Source organism: Macrotis lagotis, chromosome X (assembly GCF_037893015.1).
Source record: "Macrotis lagotis isolate mMagLag1 chromosome X, bilby.v1.9.chrom.fasta, whole genome shotgun sequence".
NCBI lineage: Eukaryota > Metazoa > Chordata > Mammalia > Peramelemorphia > Peramelidae > Macrotis > Macrotis lagotis.
This window is the reverse complement of record NC_133666.1, coordinates 543,271,984-543,297,896: the sequence shown is the minus strand read 5'-3', so window position 1 is coordinate 543,297,896 and position 25,913 is coordinate 543,271,984. Positions and strand designations below refer to the sequence as shown.

At 35.6% G+C, this 25,913-nt stretch overlaps 1 non-coding gene and 1 pseudogene across 1 annotated transcript; one reads left to right on the top strand and one right to left on the bottom strand.

Moving 5' to 3' along the window:
* LOC141497354 (stearoyl-CoA desaturase-like) overlaps nt 1-25,913 on the bottom strand; it is a 66,064-nt pseudogene that overhangs the window by 31,540 nt on the left and 8,611 nt on the right.
* Nucleotides 18,918-19,078, top strand: LOC141503740 (U1 spliceosomal RNA). The gene has a single exon (XR_012473063.1). It is a non-coding gene; the product is annotated as a U1 spliceosomal RNA (small nuclear RNA).

Below are 25,913 nucleotides of genomic sequence, written 5' to 3'. Positions count from 1 at the left end.
ATCAGTAATTATGTCTAAGAAAATGATAATAAGGAGATATCATACTAGAATTTATGGGATGCAGCCAAGGCAGTTTTGAGGGGAAACTATATCTCTTAATGCCTATATGAATAAAATAGAGAAAGAAGAGATCAATGAATTAGGTATGCAACTAAAAAAACTAGAAAAAGAACAAGTTAAGCATCCCCAATTAAATACCAAATTAGAAATTCTGAAAATCAAGGGAGAGATTAATGAAAATGAAAGCAAGAAAATCATTGGTCTCGAAAATGTGGCTAAGAGTTGCTTTTATGAAAGGGCCAATAAAATGGACAAATCTTTGGTTAATCTGATTAAAAAAAAAGAAGATAACCAAATTACCAATATCAAAAATGAAAAGGGTGAACCAACCACCAATGAAGAAGAAATTAAAGAGAGAATTCTGAGCTACTTTGCCAGACTGTATGCCAATAAATTGGATAACTTGAGGGAAATGGATGAATATTTACAAAAATATAAACTACCAAGATTAACAAAAGAGGAAATAAATTACTTAAATAACCACTTTCAGAAAAAAGAAATTGAAGAAACCATCAATAAACTCCCTAAGAAAAAGTCTCCAGGTTTGGATGGATTTACAAGTGAATTCTACCAAATATTTCAGGAACAATTAATTCCTCTTCTACATAAGCTATTTAAAAAAAAATAGGAGAAGAGGCAGTCCTGCCAAACTCCTTTTATGACACCAACATGGTGCTGATACCTAAACCAGGAAGAACCAAAACAAAGAAAATTATAGACCAATCTCCCTAATGAATATTGATGCAAAAATCTTAAAATTTTAGTGATGAGACTACAGGATAATACATTATGATCAGGTTGGATTTATACCAGGCAGGGATAATTCAAGATTAGGAAAACACTCAACATAATTAAACATATCAATAGTAAGACCAACAGAAATTATGATTATCTCAATAGATGCTGAAAAATCCTTTGATATAATACAACATTCATTCCTTTTAAAAATACTGGAAAGTTTAGGAATAAATGAAGTTTTCCTTAAAATAATGAATGATATCTATCTAAGACCATTAAAAATATTATATTTAATGCAAATAAACTTGGAGCATTTTCAATAAAATCAGGGGTGAAACAAGGATGCCAATAATAACCATACTATTTAATATAGTATCAGAAATACTAGCAGTAGTAATAAGAGAAGAAAAAGAAATTGAAGGAATCAGAATTGGCAATGAGGAAGCAAAACTTTCACTCTTTGCAGATGATATGATGGTATACCCTAGAGAACCCAAGAAAATCATCTTAAAGACTTGAAAGAATTAACAAATTCAGGGTGGCTAGGTAGCACAGTGGCTAGAGCACCAGCCCTGGAGTCAGGAGTACCTGAGCTCAAATTTGGCCTCAGACACTGAATAATTACCTAGCTGTGTGGCCCTGGGCAAGTCACTTAATCCCACTGCCTTGCAAAAACCTTAAGAAAAAAAAGAATTAACAAATTCAGCAAAGTAGCAGGCTATAAAATAAACCCACATAAATCATCAGCATTTCTATATATGAACAAGTCCAAGAGCAAGAAATAGAAAGAGATATTCCATTTAAAATAACTGTTAGACAACATTAAATACCTGGGAATCTACCCCCCCCAAGACAAACTCAGAATCTATATGAACAAAATTTTTAAAAGAAACTGCAGGAAATGACTATAGCAATCTACTGTTTGACAAACCCAAAGACATCAGCCTCTCTGGGCTAAGAACTCACTATTTGACAAAAATTATTGGAAAAACTGGAAAATAGCATGGCAAAACCCATGTGGGTACACAGGCTATTCTAACAGCCATGACACAAATCGTCTCCAAGTAAACCGCCACCTGGACAGTCTCAGGAGCTGGCTTGCCGCCCTGAGAGATAAGGTGAGCTGGAGTCCTTGGGAGCCAGATTCCTTGGGAGCTGGACATTCTGCCCCACTGTCCAAGGGCACTAGACACAGCTGTACCTTATCATCTCCTCCCTAACGTACCCTCCTACCCTGTAATGCAAGAAGCTGGATATACACATTGCTTGCACCCCTAACAAATACCTCATTATTCTTTGTTCTACCCCGGAAGACCTAACAGTATATATGTAATAGCTAAGCAATAATAAAATTGAGCTGGAGGCATAAGGCAGTAGTGGCTTGACTCCTTATTCTCAGCTCCCCTCCTGGAGGGAGGTCGCCACTATGGGCCCCAAGGAAGCAAGCCACAACAGACCCACATCTCACACCCTATACCAAAATAATGTTAAAATGGGTACAGAGTTTAGACATAAAGAGTGATACCACAGATAAATTAATAGATCAAAAATGCTCTATCTAATCTATAGAAAAAGGATAAATTTATGACCAAACAAGAATTGGAACAGATTATAAACTGCAAAATGAATGTTTTTGACTATACTAAATTAAAAGGGTTTTACACTAATAAAATCAATGTTGCCAAAATTAAAAGGAAAACAGAAAGCTGGGAAATAATCTTTACAGCCAGGAGTTCTGATAAAGGTCTCATTTTTAAAATATATAAAGAATTGCATAAAATTTATAAGATTACAGGTCATTCCCCAAATGATAAATGGTCAAAGGATATGAACAGTTTCCTAATGAAGAAATTAAAGTTATATATATATAATCATATGAAAAATGCTCCAAATTACTAATGATTAGAGAAATGCAAATTAAAACAACAATGAGGTATCATCTCATACCTATTAGATTAGCCAATATGAGAAAAAGGGAAGATGATCAATGTTGGAGAGGTTGTGAGAGGATTGGGACATTGATGTATTGTTGGTGGAGTAGTGATTGGATCCATCCTTTCTGGAGAGCAATATGGAACTATGCCCAAAGAGAAATAAAGCTGTTCATACACTTTGATCCAGCAATTCCAATCCTTGGTTTATATCCAGAAGAAATTGTAAAAAATGGGAAAAGTCCTGCATGTTCCAAAATATTCATAGCAGCTCTTTTTGTAGCAAAGAATTGGAAATTGAGGGGATGCCCATCAATTGGGGAATGGCTAAACAAGTTATGGTACATGAATACCATAGAATACTAGTGTTCTATAAGAAACCATAAATGGTTGGACTCTAGAGAAGCACGGAAGGATACAGGATCTGATGCTGAATGAAAGGAGTAGAGCCAAAAGAACAATGTATAGGGGTGGCTAGGTGGCACAGTGGATAAAGCACCGTCCTTGAAGTCAGGAGTACCTGGGTTCAAACCCGGTTTCAGACACTTAATAATTACCTAGCTGTGTGGCCTTGGGCAAGCCACTTAACCCCATTTGCCTTGCAAAAACCTAAAATAAAGTCTTTAAAAAAAAAAGAACAATGTATACATCAACAACATTATGAGATGAACAATCTTGATGGAAGCAGCTTCTCTCAGCAGTCCAGAGAGCTAGGACAACTGTATCTAACTGGTTATGGACTATATTATCCCCAACCAGAGGAAGAAAAATACACCAAAACCACACAGAAAAAAAGCACACCCCTACTGAATCTGATGAACACCTTATAAAAATTATCTTATATATCTTTCCCTTAAGCCTAATTCCTCATGTCAAAAATTACTAATTTGTAAACATGTTTAACAAAATATGTATGTAAAATGCTAACCTGAGGGGAAGGGGGGTGGGAAGGTGGAAGGAAATTTTGTAACTTGGAAATATGCATGTACATGTGTATGAAAATACATATATAAATTTAAAAAACAGAAAAAAAGAAAGTATGTATGGGGGGAGGCATAGGGGAGCAAGATTAGGTAATGCTCATTAATTAGAAACCCAGGATCCTAAATTGAGATGGAAGTTAAGAACAAAGGCTGAATGATGGGGAAATGGACAGAAAGCTGCCAAATGACTATGTTATTCATTAAGAGTCCTTCATAATCTGCCCCTAGCCGTTCTTTTCAGGATTATTCATTACTTTCCTATTTCGTAAACTTTTATGTTCTAGATGTGGGAAATATGGTAACTATGTTGTTGCTTCTAGAATACATTGCAGGTCATGCCCTTTGCCTATAACACTTTTCCTCTTCACTTCCACCTTAATTGGAAGTCTTAACTCCTTTCAGGATTTAAATCTAATGCCACCTGCTTCAAGCTTTCTCAGTTTTCCCACTGGAAAGATTAAACCAATTTTGTATCATTTTATAATTGATTCTGTTTTGTAAATCTATCCTATTCTGTATTGCTGCCCTGTTTTGAAGAATCGCTCTAGACACATTTCTTTGCTTCTCTGCCTATGGGCTAAGTTTTGAAGGTCTATTCTCCTACTAATCGCTGTTCTATTCTTACCTTAAGGAAATATGTTATCCTTGAGGGATGCAGGTGGACCCCAGGGCATTTGTTCTAGTATCTTTACACCATCAAGCTAGCCTTCAAGGATGTCTGGTTTATTATCCAAAGAAACTTGGTCCACTATCTTTAATCTTGCAGGCTAGGTAAACAATAAATACTACTTAGTCAGTGGGGAAAAGGAAGGGGTTGTTGCTAGCCCCTCATTTCCAATTTTCAGACACTGATATTGACTTAATCCACAGGATACAGTCAGTCCTTTAAACAATTACATTGTTTTTCTCACTTAACACAGTTGTTTTCTTTGTTCTATGCTTCATGAAAAAGATGCTGAAACTTTTGCTCTGGGTTATTGGTTTAATTGAGGTAGCCATTTGACCCATTTTATTAATATGTTTACACCCTGAAAATAAATTGATAAAGCTCAGAGTTCTGGCCTCAGGTTACTTTTACTAAATTCTAATGAGAAAACACCAATCTTATTTTCTGTGAATGCATTCTATCTCTAGTAGAATAGAAGCCTCTTGAGGGCAAGAACCGAATCACCTTTGAAATTGTAACCCTAATACCTAGCACCTTCTTGGGGACATAGTTGATGCTCAAATTAGACTTGTTGATTTATTTTGTTCCTGATTTTGTTCTCTGACACCAAGTAGAATAATTATTTTGTGAGTCAGTCTTTCAATAGTTAAAGATAGCTATTATCTTCTCCCTTGCCCTAGCTTTGTTTCTTTAGGCTAAATATTCTCATAGTTTAGAAACTTTTTATTGATACTGTCAGCTTATGTTATATCAATGTTGTATCCCTCAAAACCTGGACCTTTATACATTCCTCTGTCTTTATATATGCTATGAGTTAGATTCCCTTAGTACCTACTTGGTGTAATTTTCTAGTTTACTAGTTTGCTTATACTAGTAATTTACTAGTACTGCAACCATGGTTAAAAAGTATTAAATGGCATAAAATATTGACTTTCCCAAGTACTGCCTTTTCATTTTTTTTTTAGGTTTTTTTTTTTTTGCAAGGCAAATGGGGTTAAGTGGCTTGCTCAAGGCCACACAGCTAGGTAATTATTAAGTGTCTGAGACGGGATTTGAACCCAGGTACTCCTGACTTCAGGGCCAGTGCTTTATCTACTGCCACCTTGCCGCCCTGCCTTTTCATTTTTTAATAGAGACAACTGTGGCAACTTCTAACATCACACCATTAGTTCCTTTATATCTTGTTGGGCATTGTTACTCACATACTTTTCTGGGTTTATATTTCTAAGCACATTTTAAAAAGTGCTTTCACTAATCACAGGTTTTAGGAGCTTTTTATTCATCTTGAGTTGGGTAGGTAAAAAGTTGGTTTATTCTAATTAGCTAAAGTCAAACAGTTTTAAACTTTATTGTGCACTCAGAGTTTTGACACTGCAGAGGGTTTTTACTAGCATCAGTCTCATCTAACATGCATTATGGGATCTCAGATTTGTTGGATCCTTGAATCTCCAGTAGAAAAAAGTATAAGACAAAATTTTTGCCATATTCACTAATAGTCAAATGAAGGTTATATAGCAAACTGATGATACTCTAAAACTAAGATATAAGGAGAGTTTATAACAAACATATGTATGTTTTATTCCATTTATAAAGTCAACCTTTTCAAAAAAATTATTAGATAGATCATTTAGTTATATTTTGCTTTCTCCCCTCCCTCTCCTTCTTCAAAGTAAAGAGCAGAATACCAGGAACACCATACTTACCATGTTAGAGAGAAAGGCCTTGATTTCCAAAGTGGACTTTTCCAGAAATCAGTTTAAATACAATGTCAACATGCAATTTTTATCAGTCAGCCTCTGTTCTCAGGTTCTATAACCCTCAGGGTCTCTTATTGCCCATCTATCCATATGTTTGGTCATTTCAGTTATGTCTGACTTGACCCCATTTGGGGTTTTCTTGGCAAAGACCACTAAAGTAGTTTCCATTACCTTCTCCAGCTCATTTTACAAATGAGGAAATTAAGGCAAAGAGAGTTAAATTACTTGCTGAGGGTCATACAGGTAGTGTCTAAGGCCAAAAGATTCATGAAGATGAGTCTTCCTGGCTTCAGGCCCCCTTACCTTCAGTCCATCCTACCTGAGCCCAATCTGTAGGAGCAGGTCCTAGGTCTTTGCTCACAGTCTAAAGGTCAAAAAATAAGAATGAATTTATATATTAAAATCATGAAAAACAGAGTCAATGAGAAAAATAATAGAGATTCTTTCTTTTACTAATTCTCTTTAGTGAAACTAATTTAAAGTACAGTTAGGTTCTTCATTATATTCAGAATCTCTATATAAACAGCCTTACTGGAATGCAGACAGTTGGGTTTTCTTAAGAATAGAATTCTTCTGAATACCTTAGGACAGAAAAGTAATAGTGGAATTGTTGAGTCAAAGGGTTTATGCAGTTTTATAATTGGTTTGGCCATAATTCCAGACTGCATTTCAAAATGACTGGATCAATTCATAGTCCCATCAAGAGTGTATTAGTATCTCCATTTCAGGGAAAAAGCAAGAGAACCTCTATGTTTTAAAATATGCAATTTTTGGTAGCAAAAAATTGGAAATTGAGAGAATGCCTTCAAATTTTTTTCATAAAAATTGTTGGGAAAACTGGAAAGTAGTATGGCAGAAGCTGGGCATGGACCAATATCTCACACCACTTACCAGGATAAGGTCAAAATGATTACATGACCTAGATTTTTTTTTAGGTTTTTTCAAGGCAAACTGGGTTAAGTGGCTTGCCCAAGGCCACACAGCTAGGTAATTATTAAGTGTCTGAGACTGGATTTGAACCCAGGCAGGTACTCCTGACTCCAGAGCCGGTGCTTTATCCACTGCACCACCTAGCCGCCCCCATGACCTAGATTTAAAAAGATTTTATAAGAAAATCAAGAGTAGAGCCAAGATGGCATTGTGAGGACAGAAATTCCAGAAAACTTGTCCCCCCTAAAAAAAAAAAAAACTCCAAAAGCCATAAAATTATGACTCTAGCCAAAATTTAGAGGTACAAATCTCACAGAAACACTGAGTGATATTATTTCCCAGTCCAAGACAACTTAGAAGATCCACAGGAAAGGTCTGTTTCACTGGGAATGGGAGTTGGAAAGAGCCACAGCGCAGCTGGGCCAGAGCAAACCAATCCAGCCTTCCAGGAACAGCCCATAGGATGTCTGGTTCCATGGCGGGGGGTGGGGGTGGTGGGGGTGGTTTCCAAACTTCTTGGACCAGGGATTGCCATGGATGGCATGAAGGGGTGGTGAGAGAATTCCGTGACACTAGGGTGAGCATAGAGCTCCATCTGGTGCCAGCCTTGGAGCAGTCCTGCAATGGGAACCTGCAGAGGAAACCTGTGGAGGGAAACTGTGGTGTGACTCAACACTTCAAGAGCACTCAGCCCACAGATGGTAAGGGGGTGGGGAGAGACTGTAGAGGTCTCTCTGCTCTCCCTGGGGCAGGACTCTGCTGTTTGCCCACAGTCACATCCAGGTTGCAGTTTGGGCCTCCATATAGAGGAGCACGGTCTCCCTCACAGCTTCAGAGCAGAGGGAAGTGATTATGGTCATCCACAGACCAGAGCACAGGCAAGAGAGGAGTCAGAGTCTCATAAGACCTTGGAGGAATTAAGGTCCCTGGGGTGGGGGAAGCATCCCCCCAACCCCCCACCCCCACCCCAAGCCTTGGAAATGCAGTAAATCATAGGCTGAGGAAAAGAGAAAATAACAGAAAAAGAAGAACCTGACAATAGAAAATTACTTTGGTCCTATGGAGGATCAAAATACACACTCAGAAGATGGAGCTTCTGATTTCAAAAACCTCCAAGAAAATTAGGAATTGGTTTCAGGTTATGGAAGAGCTCAAAAAAGACTTTGAAAAACAAATAGGGGAGGTAGAGAAAGAAATGGGAAGAGAAAGAGAGCAATGCAGGAAAATCATGCAAACAAAGTCAGCAGCTTGGTGAAGGAGATCCAAAAAAAATGCCAAAGAGAAAAAGATGTTAAAAAAAACCAGTTTTGGGAGAAATGGAAAAAGCAGTCCAAAAGATCAATGAGGAAAAGAATAATTTTAAAAGCAAAATTGACCCCCTGAAAAAGTAAATAAACTCTCTGAAGAAAATTACTCTTTCAAATGTAGAATGGAGCTAAAGGCAGCTGATAATTTCGCAAAGAATCAAGAAACAATGAAACAAAACCAAAAGAATTAAAAACTAGAAGAAAATGTGGAATATCTTATTGGAAAAAACAACTGACTTGCAAAACAGATACAGGAGAGATAGTTTAAAAATTGTTAGGCTGTCTATCTGAAAGTCATGACCAGGAAAAGAACCTAGACTTTAATTGCCCTGAGATCAAAAACTGAGGGTAAAATAGAAATTGAGGGAATCCACCAATCACCTATTGAAAGGGATTCTAAAAGAAAAACTCCCAGAATATTATTGCCAAATTCCCAAACTCCTAAGTCAAAGAGAAAATACTGCAAGCTGCCAGAAAAAAAATTCAACTACCATGGCTCTACAATCAGGATTACAAAAGATTTGGCATATAGACTTGGAATATGATATTCCAGAAGGTAAAAGAACTTGGATTACAACCAAGAATCAACTACCCAGCAAAACTGAACATCCTTGGGGTGGCTAGGTGGTGTAATGGATAGAGCACCAGCACTGGAGTCAGGAGTACCTGAGTTTAAATCTGGACTCAGACACTTAATAATTACCTAGCTGGGTGGCTTTCAGCAAGCCACTTAACCCCATTGCCTTGCAAAAACTAAAGCAAACAAACAAACCAAAACCAAAACCAAAAAAAACCCTGAATATCCTCTTTCAGGGGAATAGATGGACTTTCAATGAAATTGGGGACTTTCAAACTTTCCTGTTGAAACAACCAGAACTGAATAGAAAGTTTGATCTCCAAGTACAGAATTTAGTACAGGACTCAGGTGAAGCACAGAGAGAGGGTGGACAGGAAGGGCTAATTATGAGGGATTTAATGATGTTGAACTGTTTAAATTCCTGCATGGGAAGAAGATACTGATAACTCATATGAACCTTCTCATTTATCAGAGCAGTTAAAAGGAACATACACAGACAAGTCACAGGAGGGAACTGAATATAATGGTGTAATATTGTATAAAGGAGTCAAGGGGCGCTAGGTGGTGCAGTGGATAAAGCACCAGCCCTGAAGTCAGGAGTACCTGGCTTCAAATTGGTCTCAGACACTTAATAATTACCTAGTTGTGTGGCCTTGGGCAAGCCACCTAACCCCATTTGCCTTACAAAAATGGGTAATAAAGGGAAGTAGGAGGAAGGGAAAGGAGAAGAAGAATAGGTTAAGATTATTTCACATAAAAAAAGTCAAGAAAAACTTTTTGCAATGGAGTAGAAGGGGAGAGGCAAAGGGGAATGAGTGAACCTTCATTTTTTATCAGAAATGGCTCAGAGAGGAAATAACATATACACTCAATAGGGTACAAAAATCCATTTTACCCTAGAGAAAACTGAGAAGAAAGGGATGGGATAAGGGGGATGAAGGGGGGGGGGTGTAGATGATAGAAGAGAGGGAAGACTGTGGGAGAGGGTAATCAGATATAACACATTTCTGAGTGGGGACAGGTAAAAGGAGAGAGAGAGAACAGAATAAATGGAAGTGGGGAGGAATAGAATGGAGGGAAATACAGCTAGTAATAGAGACTGTGGGAAAAGATATTGAAGCAACTTCTCTCATGGACTTATAATAAAGAAGACAACTCATCCTAGAGACAGAGCCTTTGGAATCTGAACACAGACTGAAGTACACACTTTATTTTCTCTCACTTCATTTCTCTTGAGGTTTCTCTCTTTTTTTGGAAGTAGGAGGTTTATGTTTACTTTTACAACAAGATTATTGCAATATAATATGTAATAATATAAAATACAATATGTAATGATATAATATAATATGTAATAGCATAAAATAAACCACAAAAAGAAAGAAAAAAAGGAAATCAGAAGAACATGAAACATACTGTTTATTAGAAATGTGAACAATTTGTGATTGATAGGGAGCAAAGTTAGGTGTAAAATGGGTAATTTTCATTACATTAAACTAAAAAGTTTTTATACAAATAAAACAAAGTCAAAATTGGAAGGAAAACAGGAAATTTGGGGAAAATATAAGTTTATCAAATAAAGGTCTCATATCTAAAATACATAAAGAACTTTGTCAAATCTATAAGTATATGAATCATTCCCAAATTGATAAATGGTGAAAGGATAGGCACTTTCCAATAAAGAAATCAATTTACAGTTGTATAAAAATGCACTGTCATTATTGATTAGAGAAATGAAGATTTTTAAACAACTTTGAGATAACACTTTATACCTGTCAGATTGGCTCAAATGGTAGAATGGGAAAGTGACAAATGTTGGAGGGGATGTGAATAGGGACACTAATTCATTGTTAGTAGAATTATGTAATGATTCAATTGTGGGGCAGCTAGGTGGCGAAGTGTTTAGCCCACCATCCTTGGGGTCAGGAGGACCTGAGCTCAAATACTGTCTCAGACACTTAATAACTACTTAGCTGTGTGACCTTGAGCAAGTCACTTCACCCCATTACCCTGCAAAAACCAGGGGAAAAGGGGGGAGAAATGATTCAGCCAATTTGGAATTATACCTAAAGAGATATTAAGCCATCTATATCCTTTGACCAGTGATACCACTATTTTGTCTATTTCCAAAGATGATTAGGGGAAAAGGAAATGAACCTATATTTTCTAAAATATTTATAGCAGCTTTCTTTGGGTTGGTAAAAAACTGGAAATTGAAGGGATGCCCATCCATCCTGTGGGGAAATGGCTGAGCAAATTGTGGTATAAAAAATAATGAGTTCAATGATTTTAGAAAACCAAGGGAAGACTTGCATGAAATAATGAAGAGCAAAATAAACTAAGAACTAAGAGAACATTGTGTACAGTAACAGACCAGTATGTGTGTCTAAAAGTAAACATCTCTAGGGCTGGGTAGAAGAAGGGAAAGCAAAAAAAAAGAAATTTATATGATAATTTTGTTGTAAATTTGAAAGGAATAGCAAGTTATGCAAAATAGATTTGCAATTTCATGTACAATCATCTTTTTATTAAACTATGTCATGGAAATGCTTGTTTTATTCCATAAATTAAAAATAAAATAAAAAATAAAGAGATGAGCAGACCTAAGAGAGAACCAAAAACAACTGAGAAGAAATAAGTTATTCTGAATATTATAAATACTCAAATCAACTACTTCCTATGAAGGAAGATGCTATACACCTCCAGAGAAAGAACTGATAAATGGAAGAAGGCATAGTATGATTTTACAAGTAGACTTTTGTATCTGTGTCAAATGGCCTTTTCCTGTGCAGGGAGGAGAGGAAGGAAGGAAAACAATTTGGAATGTAACCAAATAATTAAATTTAAAAAAGAGAATAGAGCTCCCCACTGACATGTTTCAGAAAATGTGATCTCAATCAATATATTTTCAGAAGAATGCTATTGTAGTATACAACCAAACTCTTCATTAATCATATAAAACTCAATATAACACTATTTTACATAGAGTGGCTACTTAAGTCTGATGTAGCTAGGTAGTGTGGTGGTTAGAGTACTGAACCTAGAGTCAGGAAGAATAATTTTTCTGAGTTCCAAACTAGCCACAGACACTTAGTAGCTATGTGACCTTGGGCAGGTCATTTAACCTGGTTTACCTCAGTTTTCTAATCTATAAAAATAATATAAAAAGGAATTGCCAAACCACTTTAGTATTTGCCAAGAAAACCCCAAATGGAGCCTTAAAGAATCAGACATGGCTGAAAAATGACTAAACAATAGCAACAACTTCTATGTCTCACTGCATTTCCATTCAGATGGTCAAAAATTATCACAGATAAAATCATGGGGATGGATATATTTCTTCCATTACACTCTTTTCCTAGCATCCCATAATCATTCAGTGGAAAGAAACTAAGTTTAAAGTATGATTGCCTAGACTAGAGTTTTGATTTTGATGTTTACTACATCTTGAGCATATAGATTCCCCCAATCTGGACCTCATTTTCCTCAGCTTTATGTATTCAGCAGACTAATATGGAGTTGGGGAACAAAATGCTTGTTGAATTTTTTTCCTATGCTACTACTTAAACCTCATTTTAGCTGTTAAATGGTCTTACCATGATAATTCTGAACCTGAAACATTAAACCATTCAGCCCTATCTATAACCAAAAAGGAGTGGAGTGAAAATACTCAGTTCATTTTCTACCAAATATCTCTAAACTCCTAGCCCTAAGTTCAGTGGAAACATAGTAGACATAGGTTAAACCAAAAAATCCTGGTTTCTTGAGTAGGAAAGTAGGAATCATCGAAATTAATGAGTCAGTTTCACCATTATAAAGACTAAGCTTTTGTGGTTTGAATTTGGACTTCTCAGAAGCCTATGTCCTATTCATAAAATTGTTTCTGGGGCACTTACTGCACTTGATATTGTTGTTTTACTTAACATTATTCTTTTATAGAACTTTAGGGTATGCCTGTATTTGAGTAGGATCTCTAATTAACAAAGATAGTCACCATTATTGCCATTAAGATTAAAAAAAATGTAATGCAGAAGCTGGCAATTTCTGATTATTATTTGGAAATTTTATAAAATAGCTATAGTTATTAAAGATAGACTAAATTCTTAAATGAAAAAGTTCTCTTCCCTGTTGAGAAAAAAGGGAAAAAAACACTTCATCTGTATATAAAAATAACTGTCATTATAAGAAATTGTCATGTTTTGGAAATGTACAATGGACCTTATGTGAGAGAGAATGTATAATCATCTTTGAAAGAATTGTATTATGTTTAGGACCTACTAAAATGTTATTCCTTTGTATAAATATAAATATCTTTATTATGACAATGCTATCATTTAATATATGAAAAGGAGTAGAATAAACAGTTTAAAATTAGGTAGTATCCTCTGAGAGATGAGGAAGAAAGAAAGTCATAAAAAAATGTTACCAGTTACAAAGAACTTTTGAAGAGGGAAGGGTAAAATATAGGACTAAAGTAGATGTCAACATTTGAGTGGAGTCCTAAACGGGATAATTTATTGAAGAATCATGGGACCAGAATTCTAAAACGATAGGAAAGAGGTAGACAGACTGCAGACAGATTATGGACTAAAGTTTATAGCCTTAAAGCCAATAACTTACATTTGTATGGTATGTCAAACATATATTTTTTCTAAATAATAATCTACAAAGTTTGAGTTACTTGATACTTGTAACTGAAAAGAAATATTTGAGTGGTAATTTTGTGCAAGGCCCTATGTTAGGCACTAGAGATACAGAGATAAAAGTAACATATCTCTGATTTCAAAGAAGTTATGGAGGGGAAGAGGGATATGACATGTATACTGATATGTATAATAGACTGAAGAGAATGAGATCCTTAATAAATGTTTCTCTTCTCTTGAGTCTTAACTCATGGAAAGGAAAGTTTATTCAGTCAGATTCTTCATTTAGCCTAGAGCTTCCACCTTATTAAGAAAAGGAAGAAAAATGAAGGCACTTTGGTAGAGTGAAAAGAACATTGGATTAGAAGACAAAAGTTTGGACTCTAATACTGGCAGAATAATTACCTAAATCCATAGCTTCTTTATCTATAAAATAATGGGATTGGTCAAGGTAAGTATTAAGGTCTCACTGAACCCTAGAATTCTTTGATTCAAAGAAACTCCCTTTCCTTAGGGTATGCAACCTCCATTTTATCATATGTATTTTACAAAACTCTAGCTATGGTTTTTGAAAGGAGTAAATATCTTTTGATATTTCTTGGTGGCTTATTTCATAGACCTGATAGATATTTAATAGCTATTCATATACTTAAGATTTCCAATTCTTCCTGGTTTCATGGATTGGGTTATCTTTCCAAATAGCCTAGCTGTCATTACTATAATTCACTATTTACACAATGGTCCATTTATATATGCTGAATGTCCTGTTAATCTTAAAGAATATATAGTAAGTTGTTTGAGCTGATGCAGAGTGACCAGAACCAGAAAAACAATTTACACAATGTCCACAAAAGGACTCTCGATAAATATAAGGGCCAATCAAAACTTCTAAAAATTAATGATAAAGTTTAGGGCTATAGTGATTTCCTGGAAGTAAAGAGATATATTTACAGGAATGTCTAATACACTGATTTGTTTTGCATGACTATCCTGATTGGTAATTTTTTACTGTGTTAACATAAAAAAACTACCATAACAAGTCAATCAATTAGATATATTTTTTTCTGTTCTATTTGATTTATAAAGTAAAATGAAAGAGTACAATAGGCAAATATGGCCGAAGGAGTTCCAGAGTAATCTTCAAAATATGGCATATATGCACTTATATTTTTTAAAAAAACTATCTGCTCAATTTAATTCAATAAGCTTTTGACTTACTATTTGAAAAATACTGTGTTAAGAGGTAAGGATACAGAAAAAAGTGAGGCAATTAATGACCTCAAGGAGCTCATGATATTCAAATCATAAGTAAGAGATAAACAGTGTCAAAAATTGAGGTCATCTTCATTTGAGCTTATTTCCACAGGGGAAATGATTACAACCATTGTTCAAAGGCATGTCTCCTAGGAAAGATATAGAGTAAAAGTCAAAACCTGAGAAGAGCACTAGTCTTATAACTCTAATAATATTTCCTCTTAAAAATAGCCCCAATCAAGTCACCAAACTATAAAAGTTGTTTATAAGTATTGGTATATTAGACTACTTTTTCCATTGTCCTTCCCCATTAATTTTTTTTTTGTTGTTGTTGTTGTAGTTTTTGCAAGGCAATGGGGTTAAGTTGCTTGCCCAAGGCCACACAGCTAAATAATTATTAAGTGTCTGAGGCTGACTTTGAACTCACTTCCTCCTGACTCCAGGGCCAGTGCTCTATCCACTGTGCCACCTTGCTGCCTCCCCATTGGTTTTTTTTTTAATTTATTTTTTTATTCTCATTTTGTACAAATTTTTTTTACATTAATAAAATATTCTTGTTTACAAGTAAACAAAATACCCCTCCCCCCATGAATATAGATAGACTTGCTTGGGTGAAAAAAATAAAGGGGAGAGAAAAAAATTAAAATTAAAAAAAATAATAGTAATAATTGTAGGTATGGCCAGGTTGCAAAATGGACAAAGCACCAGCCCTGGAGCCACGAGCACCAGATACAGCCTTGTAAACCCAACTATCACCCAGCCATGTGACATGCAAGCTACACGATCCCCACTGCCCTGCAAAAACCAAAAAAGAAGAAAAAAAAAGACCCAAAATAAAATGAAATAGTAATAATAGTAGGGGTGTCTGAGTGGCAGACAGAGCATTGGCCCTTGATCCAGGAGCACTTGGGTCCAAATCTGGCCCCAGACACCCAAAGATCACCCTGCTATGTGGCCCCAGGCAGGCCACCTTGCCCCACTTGCCCTGCACCCTCCCCCAAATAATAATAACAAAAAAATGTGCTTCAGTCTTTGTTCCAACACCAACAACTCTGTCACGGGTGGATCACATTCTTTATGATAAGTCCATCACAAAAGTTACTTCCATATTTTTCCAACATTGCCATTGCTGATCGCAACTCCCTCCTTTCTTATTTCTCCACTACCATGTACTATATTTTCTTTCTCCTTTCATTCTGACTCTGCTGTAGGGTTGCTGAGTGGCACAGCAGACCAGGGGTCCTGGGGCCAAGAAGCCCTGAGCCCCCATACCACCCCTTAGGCCCAGAATCCACCTGGCCCTATGGTCCTGGGAAAGCCTTCCAATCCCAGCCCCTTGCAAGAAGTAAAAAAGAAAATGTGTTATATCTGACCACTCTCCCCCCATGGTCCATCCTCTCCTCCTTTGTTTACATCCCCACCCCTTCCCCTTGCTTCCCCCTCCTTCTTACTCCAGATGTCTATACCCCATTGAGTATATTTGCTGTTTCCTCTCCTAGCCATCTCTGATGAGAGCAAAGGTTCCCTCATTCCCCCTTGCCTCCCTCCTTCCATATCATTGCAATAGCTCATTGTAATAAAAAAAAACTTATGTGAAATATCTTGGACTATCCCCCCTCTCCTTTTTCTTTCTCCCATTCCATTTCCCTTTTTTTCTATTGACTCCATTTTTACACCATATTTTATCTTCAAATTCAGCTTTCTCCTGTGCTTCAACTATAAAAGCCCCCTCTACCTGCTCTATTAACTGAGAAGGTTCATATGAGTATTATCAGTGTCATTTTTCTATGCAGGAATACATGCAGTTCATCCTCATTAAGTCCCTCATATTTCCCCTCTCTCCAATCTCCATGCTTCACCTGAGTCCTGTATCTGAAGATCAAACTTTCTGTTCAGCTCTGGACATTCCAAAAGGAACATTTGAAATTCCCCTGGTTCATTGAAAGTCCATCTTTTTCCCTGGAAGAGGACATTCAGCCTTGCTGGGTAGTTCATTCTTGGCTGCATTCTAAGCTCTTTTGCCTTCCGGTATATTGTATTCCAAGCCCTATGAGCTTCCAATGTAGTTGCTGCTAAGTCCTGTGTGATCCTGACTGCAGCTCCACGATATTTGAACTGTGTCCTTCTGGCTGCTTGTAATATTTTTCTCTTTGACTTGGGAGTTCTGGAACTTGGCTATAATATTCCTAGGGGTTGGTTTTTTGGGATCTCTTTCTTGGGGGGATCAGTGGATTCTCTCCATTTCTATTTTGCCCTCTGCTTCTAGAATATCAGGGCAATTTTCCTGTAGTAATTCTTTGAAAATGATGTCAAGGCTCTTTTCCTGATCATGACTTTCAGGTATTCCAATAATTTTTAAATTATCTTTCCTAAGTCTGTTTTCCATATCAGTTGTTTTTTCAATGAGATATTTCACATTTTCTTCTAATTTTTCATTCTTTTGGTTTTGAAGTCTTGATTCCTGATTTCTGGTAAATTCATCAATCTCCCTGAATTCTATTCTTTGTCTGAAGGATTTGTTCTCCTCAGAGAGTTTTCTTATCTCTTTTTTCCATCTGGCCAATTTTGCTTTTTAAAGCATTCTTTTCCTCAACTTTTTGAACTGTTTTATCCATTTGACCTAAGCTGGTTTTTAGCATGCTATTTTCTTCAGAATTTTTTTGGATTTCCTTGACTAAGCTGCTGACTTCATTTTCATGCTTTTCCTGCATCTCTCTCCTTTCTTTTCCCAGTTTTTCTTCCAACTCCCTCATTTGATTTGCAAAGTCTTTTTTGAGTTCTGTCATAGCCTGAGCCCAATTTCTGTTTTTCTTGGAGTCTTTAGATGCAGGAGCTTGTGCTTCCTCATCTTCCAACTGAGTGTTTTGATCCTTCTTGGGCTCATTTGTAAAATATTTCTCAATAGTCTTCCTTTTGTTTCTCTGCTTGCTCATTTTCCCAGCCTGGGCCTGGTTTTGGGGTGCTTCTTGAGCTTTTGGGACACTCCCACAAGGGTCTCAGTGTGTGAGGCTCTGTCCTCCCTTCTGGTCTGTGAATGACCATAAGCGCTCCCCTCTGCCACAGGGCTGGGGGGGGGGCTGCTGTTCTATGGGGGGGCCTAGACTGCTATCAGGATCTGAATGTGGTCAGAGCCCCAGAGTCCTGTTCCAGAGGCAGAGGACAGAAGAGCTCTTCAGTCTCTCTTCACTCCCCTCACTCAGCTCAATGGGCTCATGTCCTGGAGGCTCCTGCATACTGACTCTGCCTGATTCTGTTTCCTGGATCTGGGCTGAAAGACCAAGCTGCTTGCTGTGTGCCCTGAGGGCTGGGATTCACACGCTCACTCTGGCAGAGTTTCCCCATTGTTCCCCCACTTTGTGCCCAGTGCTCCTTGGGGTGCAGCTCAGGAGACTCCCCCGCTGCTGTGAGCTGTGACTCCCAGCGCCCTGGGGCTGCCTCCGGGAGGTTGAAGTTCTTTGGCTCTGGTGGGCCACCCCTCTGACCCCGGGGAGCAAAGCCTTTCTGCTTTTTTCCAGGTTTCCTTGAGTAGCAGAATTGCCTCACTGGGTCCCTTTGTGGGTTCTGTCTCTCGAAAGTTTAGAGTCCTTAGCTTATGAGTTTTATCAGAGAGCGCCTAAGACTGGATCCCTTCTTGTCACCATCTTGGCTCCGCCTCCCTCCCCATTGGTTTTTAAGTGAGTACAGCTGATATTTATTATTCTTTTCTTTTTAAAATTGGTGATACAGTTGACAGAGTGAAGTCCAGAAGACCCAAGTTCAAATCAGATCTCAGACCCTAGCTGTGTGACCCAAGGTAAATCACCCTTCATTTTCTCACCTGTAAAATGAGGATAATAACTAATGTGCTCCCTTCCAAATCAGAGATTTGGTGTTTCATGATTCTCTACAATGACTTCTAAAAAAAACTCTAACTTGAACATTACTGTCCTTTTACAAATTTGGGAGCATTAACATCCTCTCACAATAACTTTCAGTATGGTATGTGTTTAAATTAATCCCTCATTCCAAGGCTTGACATGGAATGTCAATAACTAACAATAATTAATAAATAAGAATAATTAAGAATAAACATACTACTTGCTTCTCAGGGGTGATTCCGTGATCATGAAGGTGGTTTCTCCAGGGTGAGGCTTATCATTGCACTCTGGATGGGCTGACCCCTGCAATTTCCCCAAATGCAGGAAACTCAACTGCATAATTTATGATAGTGGGAGATTGCATTTGCACTCTCCCCTATATAAAATAAAAAAGAATAAAAATACTATTTTGGTCATCTTTGAATAATTTATGATAATTTATGCTTAGAAAAGACTTAATAAGTTGACTGCTCAAGAAAAAAAAGGTATTCCCCATCACCATGATCAAAATTCCAATTCTCCTTTTTAAGAAAATCAAGCATTTCAAAATTATAAATTTCCATCCTCTTCTAAGAATTTACTCAGTGCTATAATAAATTTATCATTTTCTCCAATATACTCTCAATTAAGAAAATGATGAACTTTACTATTTAGGGAATGGCTAAGCAAACTATGGTCTTTGAACATATTGGAACATTACTACTCTATAAATAATGATAAAAGACATTGGGTCAGAGAAATCTGGGAATACTTATTGCACATGAAATTGTATGGGGGGTTGTATTTGTTTAAAAAATTACAAATTAAGAAAAAGAAAAAAGAAAAAACTTGTATAAACTGAGAACAATTTATATTGTGAAGACAATAACTTTGAAAGACTTAAAATCTCTTGTCAATGCAATGATCATTGTGATTGCAGAGAACTATATTACCTATTTTTTTGACAAAGAGTCAAGATGCAGAAGGAGATAATATACTTGTCATGGATAATGTGGGGATTTGTTTTGTTTGATTTCACACACACACATATATATATATATATATATATATATATAACAAGAATTTTTTTCTTTTTCTTTTTCTTTTAAACTGAGTATGCATGAGAAAAAGAAAATAAATGCTTTTTAATTGAAAAATAAAATAAAATGAGAAAATAGCAAATTTCACTAAAAGTTTATTAAAATATTGTTCTTCATTGAAATCTCTCTAGGGTTCACTGGAAAAAAGGTCCAATTTTATTCCAGACAAGGTCCCATATATGACACAACTACTATGATGCTCACTGTCTGGAAGGTCAGGTAGGTTAGATTTTACTCCTCCCTCAGAGTTCCCAGATATCCTTAGGGATATACAAATAGATAATGAGGTTGATGCATGTATTGCCAGAGCTAGGTTTGGGAGGCTCTAAAGCAAATTATGGTAAAGAAGTATCAGATTACCTAAAAAACTGAAGATCTATGGAGCCATTATGCTGACCACATTGCTGTAGTCTTGTGTAAACTGGACAGTCTACCAGTGCCATGCTAGGAAACTGAACTGCTTCCATTTGAATTGCTTTAGGAAGATTCTGAAGATCACCTGGCAAAATAAAGTGTCAGATACTTAAGTTCTTTTTTGAGCTGAACTATCAAGCATTCAACTCTACTATAAAGAATGCAACTCTGATGGAATGGCCATATTGTTCAAATGCTAAAAGTATATTTGCCTAAAAAACTGTTTTACAGACAGCTCATTCAATACAGGTGCTCACATGGAGGTCAGAAGAAGTGACATTCTTACGATCTCTATGGAATCCACTGTGAGACATGGGAGCTATTGGTACAGGACCACCCAGCAGAAGCAGCTAGGTGGTACAGTAAAAAGAGCACTGCCTTGGAATCAGGAGGATAAGAGCTCAAATCCAGCCTCATTCAATTGATACTTATTAGCTGTGTGACTTTGGGCAAATCACTTAACCCTGACTGCTTACATATTGTTTGGTACTTTGAGATCATTCTCATCTTTGTGGAATGCATAGGATAGATAACATTTCCTTTTTACAGATAAGAAAATTGAGAAAGATTCAATAATATATTCAGAACTCTTGGACAAGTCCACTGATAACTACTTAGTACTCTTTCCATTAGACTCCAGACATTGTGAATTCATGAAAAATAGCATATAACCTGCTAATTCCCTAAATACACTAATGTCAAAAGATCACATTTACTTGAGATAATTTTAAAAGAACTATCTTTGAGAGACTAGAAAATAGTTAAAAATTATAAAACTCTAGAGTTTGAAAAGAGCTCATATATCATCTTAGCTACATATGAGAACTGACAGAAGTTAATTTGTCCCATGTTATATAGGTTCTGTAGATTAGTCACACAGCTGAAATTAAAACACAGGTCTTTAAATTTTTTCCCTTTATTATGAATTTAATATAAACATTTTAGTGTACACAAGAAAAAAATGGACTGTATGTGAAGGAGAACTTTTGTTGTAGTTGACTTTCTTGTATAATGTTTCACTGATGCAATTCACTTCATTTTTTCTTGTTACTGTATATTATCTACTCCTCCCTCCAAAGAAGCATTTTCCTTGAATATAAGCATATTCAAAATAAGCAATAGAAGAAAAGATAATGATCACATCAGAAAATGGTTACTTTTTTGTACTTCTAATTCATTATCTTTTTGTCCAGAGATAGATTAAATGTTCATCAATTTCTGAAGTCATAATTGATGAATTTATTGATTAGAAATCTATAGTCATTCAAAGTGTTTCATATTAAACTGTTGTGGTTATCGTGAAAATTGTTCTATTGATCATCATTTCATTGCACCAATTTATCCAGATTTTGGATTAGTTTCTTTGAATTAGTCACATTTAGTACAGTACAGCATTATCATATTAATATGCAACAGTTTGTTCAGTTTGTTCCCCAATTTAAGGCACCCTCTTGGCTTTTAATTTTTTGCTATAGCCAAAAGTATCTACTAAAGATCAATACATGCCCTTTTCACTCTATTTCTAAATTGTGCCTTAAGGATTTTTTTTTTGGAAAATGTCAATTTTTGAAGGTCAGTATTTATTGATTTGAAGATAGAATATCAAAAAGAACATTTGGAACAGGTTTACCATTTTATTCTACCAATACCATTTACAATGACCAGATTGTGAATGCCTAAAAAGTAAGAAATAATGCTATATTACTTCCGTATTTCTTTCTGTGTATGTATGTGTAGACAGATTTATCTATATATCCATACACATTCAATAATGAGCTGGACTAAGTTGTCAGATACTCTGTCTTGATTTCTCTAATATGTATGTGTATGCATATATACAAACATATATAATACATAAATATAATTTTTAAATCCTTGAGGATTTAATTAAATTAAATTTAAAATTAATAAATTTAATTAAATCCTTGAGAAAAAGAAAAGGACATCTAAATTATGTATATTGTTGAATGAACTGTAATAATTTTATTTGGCATCAGGAAAATTCACTTAAGTAGAACAATTTATATGCTAAAGCTCATGCATCTAATATATAAAAGTTCTCCTTTGAACCTCAGGATATACTAAATTTGCATATATTCACATACATCCATCTATAAATGCATATTCACATGTTTAAGTAAAGAATATATATATAAGATAATATTGTTCTAAAACATATGATTTCATCAAACATTTCTGAAAGTCCTTATTTGGAAAGGGAGTCTTTGTTATTACCTTGAGAGAATTTGTCTCAAAAAAAAAAAGCTATTGACCAAGGTTGGCCAATATGAAGTATGCTGGTGAAATATTAATAACATATAAAAATCAGTTTTTAAAAGTTTGGTTCTATTGCATACTTTGCCTTCTTAAACAAAATATATTATATATCAACTGTTGAATAAAATAATTTCTCCAGGAGATATTGTGCTATGCAACCCCATTAGTCCTTATGACAAATAAACTGAATGCCAGACTTTATGAAATGTTCATTCTTTTTTTTAATGTTACTTTATTTTTTCTAATTACATGCAAAGATAGTTTTCATCATCCATCTTCTTCTAAGCTTTTGAGTTTCACATTATTCTATCTCTCTACCTCTCCTCCCCTCCTCAAGACCTGTACAATCATGTTTAATATATTTACATATTAGGCACATTATGAAAGAAGAATCAGAACTCAAGAGGGAAAAATCATAAAACAAGTGTTAAAAAATGAAAATAGTATGCTTTGGTCTGTATTCAGACTCTATATTTTTTCCCTCTGGATAAGGATGGCATTTTTTACAACTCTAACACCCCGCCCCCCATCAGGTTTCCAACAGTCACTTTGTATTGCTGTCTTTCCCTAGCTCCCTTAACACTCATTTGTCATTTGGGCTGTGCTGGTAGGGGTTTATCAATACCCTCAAACCTCTAAAATTAATGGCCATCTACTTGTGTGGACCTTGTACATACTTAATTATTTATAGTGGATTAGAATATAAACTCCCTGAGAGCAGGGATTGTTTTTTGCCATTCTTTGCATTCCCAAGTCTTAGCACAATGATTATATAATATAATAGGTGTTTAATGATTGCCAATTGATTCCCTTAATGAGGCTCTTCAGGAAATGAAGCTGTGAAGGAATTTTTTAAATAAAGCTTTTCTTGCTTTCTCAAAGGTCAGTAAAAAGAAGTAGACAGAGAAACAGATCTTTGAAAACAACAATTTTAAAAAGAATCTTTTTTGTGGGATAGATATAAGTTTTAAAATATGAAATAGAATATTTCTTTTGACTGTGTCTATTACTTTTTTACATCTTGTTTGAATTCCAAATAGCTGATAAGAACACTGGACATCTAAGCCTAACTCCTCCCTAAGGAGTGGATTGTTTTTTCAAAAGGATCAAATAATGGTTCATCAGCTTTCATTTGAAGTTGTCCAGTGCCAAGAAACTTACTATCTACTGTAACAGCCCATTCGGATTTTGTTATTATTTAGTCATTTTCAGTTATATATGACAATTCTTTACTCTTTTGAGGGTTTTCTTGGAAAAGATACTGACGTGGTTTGGCATTTCCTTCTTTAGATCATTTTATAAATGAGGAAACAAGGCAAAAAAGGTTTAGTGACTTGCCTGGGGTTACACAGTTAGTAAGATGTCTTCCTGACTCCAGGTCCAGCACTCTAACCATTATGGAACCTAGCTGTTTCTAGATAGCTCTAGTTGTGAGTTTTTTTCCCACCTACTTTCCCTCAATTCCCACTCATTGGTTTCAGTTCTGCTTTGGGGGATCAATCAAAAATAAGTATAAACTTTCTTTATATAAACCTGCAAAACCAAGATGATGCAGGCCATCAAAGCTAAATGTTATCATAAACATGAAAGAAAAATTAGGATATTTGTGTCAAATCTAATCTACTTGTATAGAAAACTGATCATCAGAAATGATCATAAATGAAGTCAATATGACTCCATTGAAACTTCAAATTTAAACCAGGCCCAAAGTACTTTGTTAATAAGTTTTTTCAAATCAGCAATACTTCAAAAAGTATAAATATAGTCAAAGTTTTATAATGATTTTTTAAAAATGAAAATCATTTTATAAAGGTATATTTGAAGTGCTTGTGGTGGTGGTAGGGGAAGAGGGTTGGACTCTTTGACCTTTAAGTTCCTTTACAGTTCTAAATCTATGATCCTATCAGTTTTTACTATGTGCTTTACACATATGTTAAGTGCTTGAAATAAAAATCAAAAGTCAAGACAGTTCCTGCTCTCAACAAGTTTACTTTTTTATCAGGCAGAGAAGTGGGGCCAGTTATAAAAATATTTTGGTTTGGGAAATTACAGGAATGATGGGAGGAGAATAGATTGACTCTTTCTAAGAATAATTATAGACTTGATAAAAGCTCTAAAATCTTTACTGCCAACATTTTTCTTTGGAAGACAAACAGCTCTCTCAATCTATTATTCTTGATTTATCTCTCTCCAAATAAAAGTTCACTTAGGGAAAGGAGAATAGGTAAGCACAAAGTGGCATTGGAACTGAAAAGCAGAGGACTAGTGAGTGAAGGATGGCTAAAGCCAATTCTAGATGTAGTGCAAAAGTGAGGCAACTAATTAGGACAATGGGCCCCAAGGCAAGAGTTCCATTGGAATTGGGAGTATTTCAGATGCAAAGTACCCAACTGCTCTCTTGTATGTCTAATATTGCTCAATAAATGTTCACTATCTAAAAGAAAATAGTTTATTATAATTTAGAATGTTATCAATGTAGTAAAAAATTGCCAACATTTGAAATACTTCTGATTCCCTACCCATTAAAATACATGCACCCATTTCTATTCTGAACATAGTTTTTCTTTGTAAAATATTATGGAGTTGGATGGTAGAAGATTTGCACAGTACCATCTCATAATGCAGTGGAGAGGGGAAAAAAATTCTAGAGCTCAGAAGGAGATCCAATTAATCCATATTATTCTGAAGGCAGCTAGTGGTACAATAGATAGAGTACCAAGATACAGTCAGCAAGATTCCCTTACCTGAATTCAAATCAGGCTTCAGACATTTACCCCTGTTTGCCTCAGTTTCTTCCCTGTAAAATAAGATGGAGAAGGAAATCGCAAACCACTCTAGTATCTTTGCTAAGAAAACCTCAAAAGGGGTCAAAAAGAATTGGACATGATTGGATAACAATAAGGAAAGACTAGAAGTAGGTTGACAGAATCAGAATAGAAAAAGATCTGGGAAGATTCACATAACAAATTCTCCATCAAAGGTAGAGGAAGCACCACTTTTAGGAATAATATTTGAAATTTCCCAATGTATTTCCTGAATAAATAAAAATAAATAAATAAAAGTAGGAACAAATAAAAGTATGAAGAGCAAAGAATTGGACTAAACTAAATATATAGAGAGAATGTCTGTACTGGAGGTAATATACAATTTTGAGATTGATTTGAGAAAAGGCAATTAAGAAATCTTTTAAAAATACTTAACAATATGTCTTCACTATTTCTAGAAATCTTTACTAGTCTAATGTATACATATATCAAGAGAATCTTGGATGAAGAGGACCAAAAACCTTTTTATAAATGATGTTCTGGGACAGATAACATTGTTAGAATCACATAAATACCTGAAAGGCATTGCAAATTAAAAAAAACAAAATCCCACTGTACTTTATCCTTGGCTATTAGAAAAACTGTTATAATAGAATATGTCATCTTAGTATTCTCCA